The following is a 13,674-nucleotide window of genomic DNA, read 5'->3' as shown; positions in this document are numbered from 1 at the left end:
CTCCCTGGTGTTGCTCACAAAAGTGTTCCGCCAAAAACCTCTCTTGGCACCCCAGGCCCCGTTTTGATTGACAGCCTGTCACATTATCTTATGACAGCGCTGGTGGAGAGAGAGTGCTGAGGAGTGATACTGGGAAGAATCTGGGGACTGGCTCACACACTTATACAGCAGACGCAAACACACCCTAAGGAACTCTAACACAGTTTAGCTGTGTATTGGACACACATATCTACCAGGGCATGCAGCTGTGTGTGTGTGTGTGTGTGTGTGTGTGTGTGCATCATGCTCTGGAGGCACATTTTAGCAAACGCTGGGGAAAGGTTCATAGAGGGGCGCAGATGTTTTGCACATCGCGTACATCGTGCGTGCTATTTCTGGCAGCAGGGTGTATGGAACAGTCCGCTGGTTCCTTTATTATGAGATGAACAACGGTGTCTATAGCTGGAGGTGTCTCCAGGCTTTTATTTATGTCGTTCTATACCCAAGAGATGCTCCTAATGTAACACTGTCACTTCTGTGGCATGTAAATCAAGGAGAATTAAATCAGCAAAGAGAACTAAATATAGATGAAAGTCAAACAAAGAGAGTTAATGTTTGTCTCATCTGTTCTCTAAACTTCATATGAGGTGAGGTGGAGGTGGTTAAATCTGTGGCATGTTTTTCCTTTTTAAGGGTTTGTCCAAAACAACAGCTTTCAGCATGTTATTGAAATTCAATTTAAAATGCTAAGATATGTTTTATAATTGTTGTACCTACAAATGTAATGGGAGATGATGAGAGACTTAAAACATGTGTGCTCCAATACTCCACTATTGGTCCGTGTCCACTGCAGAAAGTATTCAAATAACTTTGTTGGGACACAGGAAATCTACATGCATTTGAGTCTTTGTTTTTGTTGCAGCACTTTCAGAAAGAAGTACCCTCTGATGGCCGTATAATTATCGTTATAGTTACCCAAAAAGAATTGAAGATTGCAGCACTTCCTGGAGCTAAAGTGGTAAGTTTAAGGATTGCTTTGGATTATTTAACACATCAAATCACTTGGAAACTTTAAGTGTACTCTATTGTTGAACAATTTAAATTCCTTTTTGTTTGACATGTTTCTGTGGACTTTCAAACAAGCTCTGAACTTTAGCATCAAGCATGAAACACATTAAAGAGTTTGACATGAAGTCAGGCATTTATTTGTTCAAAGTTGTACATCGGAGTTACCTGTGATTTTTAAGCATAGTTATTTCCATCATTAATATTACCGTTATGATGAAACAGATTTTGTTTTTATATCAGTTCTTTTGAAAACAGATTTTAGCCACCCAAGGGGTATAAAATGAACAACACAAGAGTCATAAAACACAATTAAAAACATGAATGACTTCGCCAATGGCACTGTGGTAAGATACAGAGCATGTTTCAGTTTAATCTCTATGGACTCAATTGCAAATCTAATTGTTTTAACTTTTATTCAGATCTCAAAGAATTGTAGAGTTTTGCAAAATATGCTTTCAAACTTTCAGCCAATCTTCCAGGTTGTGCCAACATGGTGGAAACAAGCGTTCTTTGTCCCTGATTTTGATCCTGGGATTTGTCCTTCAAGCTTCTACTTTGCTGTCCAGGCCATCACATGCCAATATCCTGCTAAGCTGTCCTACTCTTTACTTTCAACAGACATCTTTTGGAAGTAGAAGTGAAAATCTGCCAAAATGTTTTCAGAAATGATATATTTTAACACTTATTTACCATGAAACCTCACAGTATGACTAAAAAACACCAAAAATATGAAATGTTGGAGGCTTCAATCTTCGTCAGGACTTGTTAAGGACAGGTTGATGTTTTCAGGTCTCTAAGCTGAGCGGACAGTGGTTACCCTCTCTGTGAATGGGATTCACAGGGAGCCATTGCCAGCAGTGGGCCACCAATGTTTGACCACATGGGTATGACCCTTTAGAAGGGCCAGGTCAGGGCAGGCAGGACGGTAACAGCTGGGTGAGGATGATGGGTGTCAGACCACAGCACACGTCAAAGCCCAGACGATGATCTGACAGCTGGATGACATTGACCGGGGGAGTTAAGGAGAATCTGCCATTGAGTTCATCTTCAGTATGAGTCAATAGATGTGTTTGTATTGTCCTTATTATGATGTTTTAAAGATGGTGAAATTCTGTAGAGATTCTCCTATACACTTTTTACTTTCATGGTTAGAATTTCTGATGTCTTAAAGGCACAGTATGTAGATTCCACCACCAGGGGCGCTCTCAATCAATACAATAACAAAAGATGAAGTTGAGGCTGGCGGGGAATCATGGGAGTTCTCTCTGCTACCTACAAACATGTGAAACAGACCTCAGCAAGAGAATATGTTCACCAACGATGTATCCAAGTATAATTTACAGGATGTTTTTATCACGGCAGCACATACAGCAAAGTACGTCAGCGTTCAGTTGAAATACTGTATGTACAGTAGTGGTCTTTGACTTAACATCCGGAGATGCCACGGCAACGATAAACATGTCTGTCATGGTGGCTGCCACAACAAGACAAGTCCCATTACAACATTTAAAGTCCCCATGAATGAAAAACACATTTTCTAGCTTTTAATTCAGTGTTTTTGTTTTAAATGTATCTGTTACTATCTGCCAAACATATTTCAATAAAGCATCATCTGACAATTTGACTTTAACTTGTAATTTATCTTCATGCAAAACCTTTAAATATCTGTTCATCCTGCACTCAGGTGCGTTTACTAATTCTTCACCCAGTTAAAAAAAGCTTTGTCTAAGCTAACAGTCCAATCAAGTTCATCCAGACTTTATGTTGCACCTTCTATCTTGTGATTGGTTCTTTACATTTTCGGGTGGAAATATGTCACGCAAGGGCAGTGAGATACTCTTCAAGTTTGTTTATATGGGGACTGTATGATATCGACTGATTCCGATACTGATATTGTTCGTTTAAAAAAAAAATATATATATATACAACATTTTAGTTCACTCCAATGCAAATCTGATTGTGGTTGTATAATGACATGTAAAAAGCGCAACCAGCTAGTAATTGCAGACATTTTCATAGCTTTTATAACCATTATATTATATCAGAACACTGTTTTTAGTCTTTGACACGTGTTTATTATCTGAAAACAGTTGGTTTTGGTAAGGAATTGTTTATCAGTGCATTGACCAAATACTATATTTAGGCAGTATAGGCTTCTGTAACCAATTCAAGTATCGCATTAGAGGCGAATGACAAATATTGTATCGATATTGGTACCAGAACAACTCTAAAATTCACTACTTTTAGTCATTTTTGTGAATGATAAATACTGTTTATTTCACCCATACACACCATCTGTAAGGTTAATTTTCCCCATTAATTATTTGGCAGGTGTATCGAGGAGAGTCGATCCAATATGAAGCCCCCATTAGCATCTGAGGCCCACTTTAAGGGCTGATATTCATCCACCTCCGTCTTTCACACTGTGAGGTGGAGGCTAATCTCTCAGGGTACCCCCCCAACCCCCTATTGCCTGTCTTTCCATTTCCTAACCGCCCCCTCTTTCCCCTCCTTTCCCCCTCTAGAGGCCTGCATTAAACATAAAGACCCTGCATGGATGAATGAGTCAACAAATTACCACAGCCAATAAATGGGAAAAAATGATCTGCCACCAGTCTCTTATTTTCCCTCCCTTTCCCTTCCTGTCTCTCCCCCGCCTTTACCCCACTGTCCTCCATTAGGGTTATTGTCCTAGGCTTTTAAATAAACATGATCTTAGCCTTAGCTTCTCCTTATTGCATTTAGTTAGAGCATCCTTCCTCATGCTTGACTGGTTGTGTCCATCAACTCAGGGGAGCCTGACTCGCTGCAAAGAATCCCAGCTAATACACATGAAACTGCTGCAGCTGTTGGTCTAACCTTTGAGTGTCTCCTAAGGAGCACAGTGATATTTGCACTTAATAAAATTATGCCTACCAGGAGAATATGCCGCTGACATTTGCCATTTGTCAAGTTGAGGTGGCAGCAAGGCTTTATGAGTCATTAGTGTTTGGGGTACAGTCGAGAGATGCTTAGCCTGCAGTCGTGTATTACTGTACACGGGGTCAATCTCTGTAAAGATCATATGTAACTGCCACACAACATGAAAGGAGTCTTTTCATTCTTATACCTGCACTACACTAATGCTCTGTTTTTCTGTCATTCACACAGCATGGAGTAAATCATTTTTTCATCCTAATGCATAGTCACATTTAGAAGTAAGCGTGCAACTGAACATTGAAGGGTTAAAAGTGGTAATTGGTCTTTTGAGGCAGCTCTTTGCTTATGTTCCTCGAGCAACCTGGCATTTTAGCTGAAGGGCAGAAGGATACATTTAGATACACTTTAGATAATGGTGTACATCGTACAGCTTATTCTTTTCTGTTAACAGCTTCATATTTTATGGCGTACCAGCGCAATGTAAAATAAGAAAAAAAAATTGAAATAACAGGGTTATATCTCAAATCATCTTTAGGCTGTAAATATTTTAATAACCAACAGAAACCGTTTCCCGTAGAATAAGATACAGATTCACATACTGAGCCGCAATCCTCCAGTTGGAAGGAATTCTTTAGGGACAATTTGAGTTCAGGTATTAATAACTAATTGGCACCTAACGTATTCTTGTTTTAGACCTACAGTATATAAATGACCATTACAGCTGTTGCATGAGATGTTAACTGAGTCACAGCTAGTCTCATGGACAAGAAGAAGATGGTTATTTTTCTAAGCTTTTGATACACTTCCTTATTCTCTTCTCTTCTCTTCTCAAACTCAAACATTTTAAAATGACCTGTTTGATAGATTTCATTATACAGAGACACAGGAAAGTTGAGGAAGGGAAACAGTAACTGCAGGTCAGATTCAAACCTGGGCCACCCGTGACAAGGACTACAGCCTCTGTACATGGGACGTGCAAACTGACCACCCAGCCACCAGCTTTCTTTTATATGCATATGTATCACTCATTGTGAAAATCTGCTGAAGAAAATGTAAAAAAAAACATTAATTCAGGAGGAAGTTGTACATTTTTATTGCTTGGACATTTCAAATAACAATGAAGAAATAGTTTTTTTTTTAATACTGATGGTCCTGTTTAATCTTTGGTATTATCATCTGTCTGTTTTATAACCAACGTAAAAATCCTCATAGGCGCTTCAATTCTCCTGCCAAAAAGAATCATGAGATGACTTAAGAAAAACCTGCTTTGAACATATCTGTGAACTTAAGAGTTACCAAAGGCACAACTAGGTCCAATGAGGAGTTTAGAATCAGTAGCCGAGTCGCTGTAGCCACTTCAGCGCATGCAGAGTGATAGATGTCATGCCCTTCTCTATAACAGTTACAAAAAGAGGTCGTGCTGTGTGTATATGATGCCTCCTGTTGTCATAGAGAGAAAGAAAAAGGACATTAGAGAAAGTTTACCATGACTTAAAAAAAAAGAAAAAGAAAGGTTCACAGGTGATTTCAGTGTTATTGCACTGTATTATATGGGTATCCTCACTTGACACAGTCATTTTGATATTAAATATGGTCCATGTTATAGGTGCAGTATATGAGAATAACTCTTTGTTTTGGAGGTCTGGGCTTGTTTTTGGTGCTTTATTCTATATTTAAAGTCTTCACCAATAACAAAAACAAAGAGATGCAGTGGGAATACATCAGAGACATAACAACGAGCACAAAAGAAGAACAGTCATGTATATGAAGCCAAAAAAAAAAAAAAAAGTATTCAAAACCCCAACCCCTCTGGTCTTTCATGTTTTATCCCCCAGATAGAGAAAAGTACACTCAAAGTTAATGTTAAACTTCCTGAAAACTTTTGAAGTATTTCCAGTACATGTGCTATTAAACATTACATTAAATATTCATGACTTTATATGAATAAAATCAAAGTTGAGAGTAAAAAAGAAAACCTCCCTTGGTAAATTAAGACACTTTAAAAAACGTACTCGTCGAGACCGTGTTTGGTTTGTCTCGATGTGTCTAGAAAAACAATTGAAATAAACCCCACAGCTGATGCAAATATCATGGATACAAAAAAAACCAGAGTATAAATAGATGTTTTTGGTCGTATATTGAGATATCTATAGTTCTATTTACTTCTTGAAAAGTTGCACTTTGACTCTGTTTAAATTTCATGTCACTTTTGGTCCTTTTTGCTGCTATTGTGTCCCCTAATGCAATGCTATATAAATATATCAGGTTTCTTTTTGTCTGCTGTTTAAAATATGGACCATATGCTTCTTTGAGTGTAACTTATTTTAAACACTTAATTTTTCACATGTTCATGTATTTGTTAGTGGGGCTGGTTGGTTCTTTTTTTTTATAAAAATTTTTGCTTGAGTATTATTTTTCGGAACTTTTTTAAAGTGTTAAGAAAAGATTCTTACATATTTAACTTTCTTTTGGTTATGACCTTTTGTTTTGACTTCCTCCTTCTTATTGGTGCTGACACAGAACGTGATATTTTACTTTGATGACCTCTATGAATGAATGACTGAATAAAAAAATGAAAATCGTGTCTGCCCCCCCCCCCCCCCTTATTCGATTGTTTAGACTCATAAAAAAAAAAAACATTTCCTTGTGCCATCACACTGACACAAAACGAAACAAATACAAAAATGATACAAAGATAAAGTTAACAATTCAACACAAAAACACTGCTATGACTCAATAAATACCTCATACAAGGGAGAGCAAGAGGTGAGAGAGAGAGAGAGAGAGAGAGAGAGAGAGAGAGAGAGAGAGAGAGATGTTATATTATTATTTGTATAGTAATACTTCTACCAAGTATTGAGTTGTTTGACATATCTCCTTAAACTCCTCTCAAAACACAGTTTTATTCTTTCAGGTTTCACAGTACTGCAGCATTGAGTCCACATTTGATTTATTTTTGAAGTTTTTAGTTGTTTTGCTTTAGTTATGACTAACCAGCTTCATATCCTCCAATCAGACGCCAGCTTATTACCCTTATATGATTTCATTTCATGAATGATGAATGGATTTCCATTCAAATCAAATCAGCACCACTTAGTGATTACTAGATAGTCCAATAGAAAGGGAATGAACACTTTTGAGATATTTTCTTCCTCTTTTATAGGTGAAATAAATTTGGATCTGCTTGACAAAGTTTTATATTTCCTGACATTGCAGAGTTTGTCAAAACATAATCATTCTTCTGTCATTGAAAGTTGGAGTGGTGCCGACTTCATAGACACTGTATCATCACCAAGATTTTATAAAATTCTGATTAAATACATAAAGATGGCGGGAGCGATATCAAATGCAACCGTCTGCTCAGTGTACAACAGCTCAAGGACTCTGGGTTATGAGGACACTTAAAGACAGAAGAAGGCACAGGAAAGAAGCTGCACTTGTGTATTTTTGATTTAGATTTGTTTTGTGTTGTCGAGCGTCTGGACTCCTTCTTCCCCCCTCTCCCACCCAGAGACCACTGCAATAAAACCCTGCAGCTGCGCTCCAGTGAGTGTGGATCCCTCGGCCTCCATTACTGCTTACCACTGATTCAGGGCGAGTCATTTCTAAACAGTGTAGAGTATGAGCTTAGTTCACAAAGTGACACAGTGCTCTGGTAAGTGTACTCTTCTTATAGCTTTTGTGTTTGTACGATACGATTAATACGATGCAATACGATATTTAAAGAGACGATACGATGCAATATGAGATCATATAGGAAACATAATGATATGTTACTGTATGTTACAATCAATACTATACAATATACTATGAGACAATACGATGCATTATGAGACAATACGATGCATTATGATACGATCTACTATGATCTGATACATAACGATACGTTAAGAAATGATAATACACAATACAGCACGATACGTGAGGATACCACATCATACAGTACGATACAGATTATGATACGATACATTATTATACCATACAATACCTGTACAATAAAGACACTATATAACACAGCATGCTATAATAACCATACCATACAGTACCATATAGATTCCATACAACGCACAATGATAAGTTATGGTACCATACAGTATGAGTACTATTACGATACAACACGATAATACAAAGATACCAACGAGATAATAAGTTACACTTCATTTTAAATAATTAATAAACATATATAACATATACCCATATTCCTTACAGGCTGAATATATGCAACATTTAACACTTCAATGTAGCAGAAATCAAGTATGCTGCTGTTTGTGATGCTTTCCGAGCCGTATCTACAGCGTGTCAACGGCCGGATCATCCCCTCGTGTATAAAAGTTGTTTAATTGAGGGACTAGAGAAAAGAAGAATAACATACTGTACTCACTGCTTATTTTAATGTTCCTTTTGCGTTTCTAGATCACGCTCATTTTGTGTACATGCAGTGTGAAGATACGAGCACATTAGCATGCCAACACAACAATGCAGCTCGAGTTGTTTTGGATTCATGCTGGTGCTCAAGGGGCGACATCTGCTGGATCAAAAAGTGGCATATTCTTCCTTTAAGTGTGACCCTTAAGTTTGAGTCCCCATAGAGACACCAGGAGAATCAGTCGTCGTGTATTGTTTGGTAAACTAAAGTGGCTGTTTCTGGAAGGGGGAACTCTTAGATTTAACTTTGATAACCTCGATGATCAATGATCAATCTTGTAAAAAATCTTTGACTGTAGGATTATTGACTTGCTTGTACATGTGTTTAGAAAGTATTCACCAGGATTGTATCTGGAAAAAAGTGCTTCAAATTCAAATGAGTGAAAGTCACGTCTTAGTGAGGTATGATAATAGGGTTTTCTCAGGTAATTAAATTTGGATGAAAACAGATTTTCTCTACAATCTTTTGATCAGACACTCAGGTGATCCTCATAAGTCCCATCCCTGGTGTGAAATTAATTGCTGTGAAGTTGTCATGCCAAATATCGAAATCTTATTTTTTTTTAAATCAGATCTACACTGTCTTAAAAAATCAGAGCTGTGACAAGCCGAGCAGAAAATAATCTGTAACATCACACGATCCATGAAGGACACTGATTCTCACTTTGATACTGTTTGATGTTGTTTGATTTTATTTGTTTGTGTGTGTGTTTGTGTGAGTGTGTGTGTGTGTGTGTGGGGGGGGGGGGGGTACTGTGTGTGTGTGTGAGAGCTTGAGTTTGAATTTTAGGAATCTGAAAAATGGAGTGTGACTGCCGAGCGGCAAAGAGGTCACATTTGGAAAAACAAACTATACGACAACAGGATTCCCGTTTGATATCCTGATTTGCAATCTTCAAATGCAGCCGAACAAAGAGGAATAAAAGGAGGCAGACAAAGGAAAGGTAAAATTGAAGTTGTCAGCTTGTACCTGAGTTGTCCCACACTATCCCATTCTGCAGCCAGACGGGGGGATTCTGTCAGCCGGAAGAAAAAACGTCTTTATTTCTCTGCCTCTTTCTCCACCATTCCTGTTTTTTTGTGTCTGGGCTTTTATACCGCTCTGGGTCCGGGGGATGAGAATGAGACAGTTAGAGGACAAATACAGAAATTAAAATCATTCACAATTTACTCAGGAAGAGGAGGAGGGGGAAGCTGGCAGGTGCGGGATAAAAAAATTAGAGGCAGTCTTTGATCTCGGTCAAAAAACGGAGTGACGTATGGATGCCTATTGAGCTGAAAAAACATGTTGTTCTTTTGTGTGATTTTATTTTTTTCTCCTGCAGCCTGAGTGTTTAATCTCACAATGCACAATTTGACATAATAATAAAATATATTTTTAGAGTTAAAAACAGCAAATTATAAGGTAATGTCTCACCGAGGGCTATAGTCACATTAAAAAATGCTTTCCCAGTGATCTGTAAGATTGCCCGCTGCAGTGAGGTTTAATAGTTTGAGCATAGCACCCCCTGCAGGCACGCATTATTCCTCGCTAATAATACCCACAGTGCTCGGACTGAAACTGAGCCTCATTGTTACCCTTTCACTGCAATTACAGGCCTTTCTACTTTGATTGGTGGGTAATTGAATTGGTTCGAGCCTGTATGATTTCCTTCCGTATTTGCCACTTATATTCCAATCTTGGCTCCTGATCACACAAAGCCCCGTCTCCCAGTAATTAAAGACGCCAAAGCCAGGTGTAGAACTGGGGGAACTGGGGAACAAGAGCCAGATGAATGGGGCTGATTATGTGTTAAGTGAAAATGAGATTTTCTGGCTCAAAGACAAAGTGCAGCCTCTCACTCGCTGCTCCGTGTTCGGTGGGGTGGCAATTGACTGCTGGTGATGAGGTACATGAGGTAAAGTCCCCTGAAAATGACTTCCAGCGTTCATCACATTTACAAAAGCAGCCAAAAGTGCGAGTTGAAATCTGAGGGATACATGTCAAGCATGAAACAGGCTTTGAAATCAAACTTTTATGGAGAAATAGAAGATTTGGGGTCTAATTAGGCAGAAAACAGCCTGTGTCACATCAGTGGTGGAGATTATGAAGCCCGGAGAACAACAGTGAAAACAGAACAGCCTTTAAAAAAAATGTTTTGGTCAGTGTACGACTGAATTGAATTGAATTTAAATTGAGTCAGTTTTACGCTGTTATCAAACCTCTGTGTTACTTGTTGTTTCCCATTGAAATCAGAGATCTCCTTTACAAGAGAGATCAAGAAGGTTCTCGTTTGTAGAAAGAAGCAGCAGCCATAGAAGCAGCGAACCATATTTTAACAAACAAACATAATCAAGTGGGTCAAAGTCACATTTAAATGAAAAGTGAGATCATTCCCCCACAGACAGCCCTGAACCAGTTGATTTCACTCGACATTTTCTGTTGAAGTTAAACAAGTTTTGAAGTTTAACATCAGTAACTTTCTTCGCAGTAGGTGCAGTAAATCTGACAGAATTCTTTTTAATTTTGTTCAGACTTTAGTAGCATCAGACTGGTTAGAGTCTGATTTCCATCCTATAGAGGATACGTGTTTTTTCCACAGAATGGCTTTGTAAATAAAAAGTCTAAGTTGTCATATTAAAGCAGCACAATTCAATGATGTAAATAAAATACAACGTTGAGAAAGAAAGCTGCTCTTCACAATGAATCTAGAGTCACCGTGTTGCACAGTTCACTCTATGAAACCTATATGAGCGGAGACATTTATGTAACACACCATTAATCCACTAGTTTCTTTTTCCCTTTAAAAGATAAGGAAGTCCTGTTTCCAGTCTCAGAAATACCTTCAGCTTTTCAGTAAAGTACTGGATATGTGCCTTTAAAGACAGCTGGTCTTCACTTAAAAACATCATTCAAACATTACAACCTGAAATTAAATTAAACTCAGATTTAAAATCAGTTATTAAAAAAAGGTGAAACGCTGGCTGAAAGGAAACCAGAGCTGCACCCAGCTGCTTTAAAGTGTCATTTAAATTGGTTTATAGTATTTTGTGTTGTCAGATTGTTGCATATGTATTTGAATGTATCCTCATATAGTGATATGTGGTTTTAGGTGATCCAATGTTGGTCATTTTTACTCTTTTTGTTCGCCCCGAAGACCCAATATGGACAAGAGTTTTAAAGTAGCAATATCTATAAACTCTCTGTGCAGCACATCAGCTTCATGCTTTGTAATGCAGCTATGTTAAATTAAATTATCACTATTAAATAAATACATACATACATTTCAAGTTGCTCCCAGCTCAGTGACGTTACCATCAATAATTCAAGTGTCAAACATCTTACAAAGAAGTTTCCTTTACACCATAACATATACCAGTGGTTTGATTTAGTCCACACCATGAAAGCAAAGTGATTTAAAAAAAAAAGTAATATTAGATCTTTTAAAACAAGCTAATATGCTTCAAACACTGGGACTTCTTTTTGCTGCATCCTTACACCAGTGTTTAGGGAATGAGGTTAAAGATTTGCACACTGGTCCTAAGTGAACGACAGCTGTGGTCGAGTCAAGGTCAGCGTACTTTGAGCGGTGGATGCACGCCAGCTGACTGAGTGGAAAATGAGAGTTTTTTCTCCCTTCATTGAGACCGGAATGGATTTTAATCAACACATTATGCCAGTTGTTAATTGCTTCTGCCGCCTGCTGCTAAAATAATTTGCTACTTTTTTATTGTAGTAGTAGCCATCTGTTTCAAAACAAGGGCTACAGGATCGGGCCTCGGACCCGGGGTGGATGTTGACATGAGTTACAGGCGGCTAATTTGCACTGCCGTCACCTTATTTATGAGGCAAAAGAACGTGTGGAAAGGAGGGAAAGATTCACGACGTGGGGGTAAACAGAGATCCAGCTATGCGAAAATGATGAAAACACAATATCTGTTTTCACATGTATATATATAAAAAAAGGGGCCGTCAGTCAAAGTATTTCAAGCACCAAAAAGAATGTGTAGCTCACTGCTGTACACATTTATCCGTAAGATTATCCCATGAATCATTCCAACAAGATGTCATTTCGGCCTCCAGGAACAGCGGCCTTATTATGAGGTGTCAGACCTGTATTAGTTCAAGGCTGCAGAGACTCTCTCAGAAACGTCTAGAAAGAAAAGAGGAGCTCAGTGAGAGAGAGCTTTTACCCCTTTTCACCTCTTTTTACTCGAATCAGGTTTTCTGTTCTTACAGCACCGGCTTCATGGACTGAGCTAATAATGCCTCTGCTCAGAACTCTGGGGCCGTATTCACAAAGCCTCCTAAAGTCCAAAGAGTTGTGACACAATTCTCAGAAAATTCTTAGACTCATGACGTTTTCTAAGGATTTATTCACACAGCATCTTAGCCCCTAAGGTGTACAGGAGTAGTAAAGAGGACTTTTAAGAGGCTTAAGAGTTTGTCAAGCTGAGGACGAAAATGGTGAATAGACGGAGAGATAGATGATCACACAAACAATTACAGCCAATTGTTTAAGGTCACATATTGTGCAAAATACACTTCACTATGTTTTTCAAACTCTAAATTGTGTCTCTAGTCTGTCTACAAACCCACCAATTAGGAGAAAGACCTTCCTCTCCGTCTTTTGTCCTGCTCCACTTTTCAGAAAATGTTTTCAAACAGGCCGTTTGGAGGATTCCCCTTCATGACATCACAAAGGGCAGTAACCCCTCCCCCAGGTGGGTGATCAATCAAGATGAATTAATTGAATGGCGCCAATTTAAAAGCAAATTGTTTCTTAAGACACTTTACAAAAGAGCAGGTAAAAGACATGACTCTTTGTTCTATTATCTTCAAAGACCCAGCATGAATCCATCGTGAGCACTGCTCTAAGCAACACATAGAAAAGTTACAGTGACAAGGAAGAACTTCCTTTAAGAGGCAGAAACCTCGAGCAGAACCAGAGTCATGATGAACAGACATCTGCTGAAACAGAGCAACAAAAATTACAATTGACGAGATAGATTTATAGCTATAAAGTCAGTAATAATGGTAAAAGTATGTGAAGTATTAGCAGTAAGTAAGTAGTAAGTATGATCATAGATTGATCAGTCTAATATTAACATTAGAAACTGTGATGAGGATGATAAAGCAGGGGCACTGATTGTGTAATAATAATAATAATAATAATAATAATAATAATAATAATAATAATAATAACATGATTGTAATGCCAAGTTATGTCACTGTTTGAGCACCAGTTCCTCTGGTGTATCCTCAGGCCAGAAGATGAATGTGACTTTTCATTATCATGTACT

The sequence above is a fragment of the Labrus mixtus genome, chromosome 13 (genome assembly GCF_963584025.1).
Source record: "Labrus mixtus chromosome 13, fLabMix1.1, whole genome shotgun sequence".
NCBI lineage: Eukaryota > Metazoa > Chordata > Actinopteri > Labriformes > Labridae > Labrus > Labrus mixtus.
Note: the sequence above shows the minus strand (reverse complement) of the source record.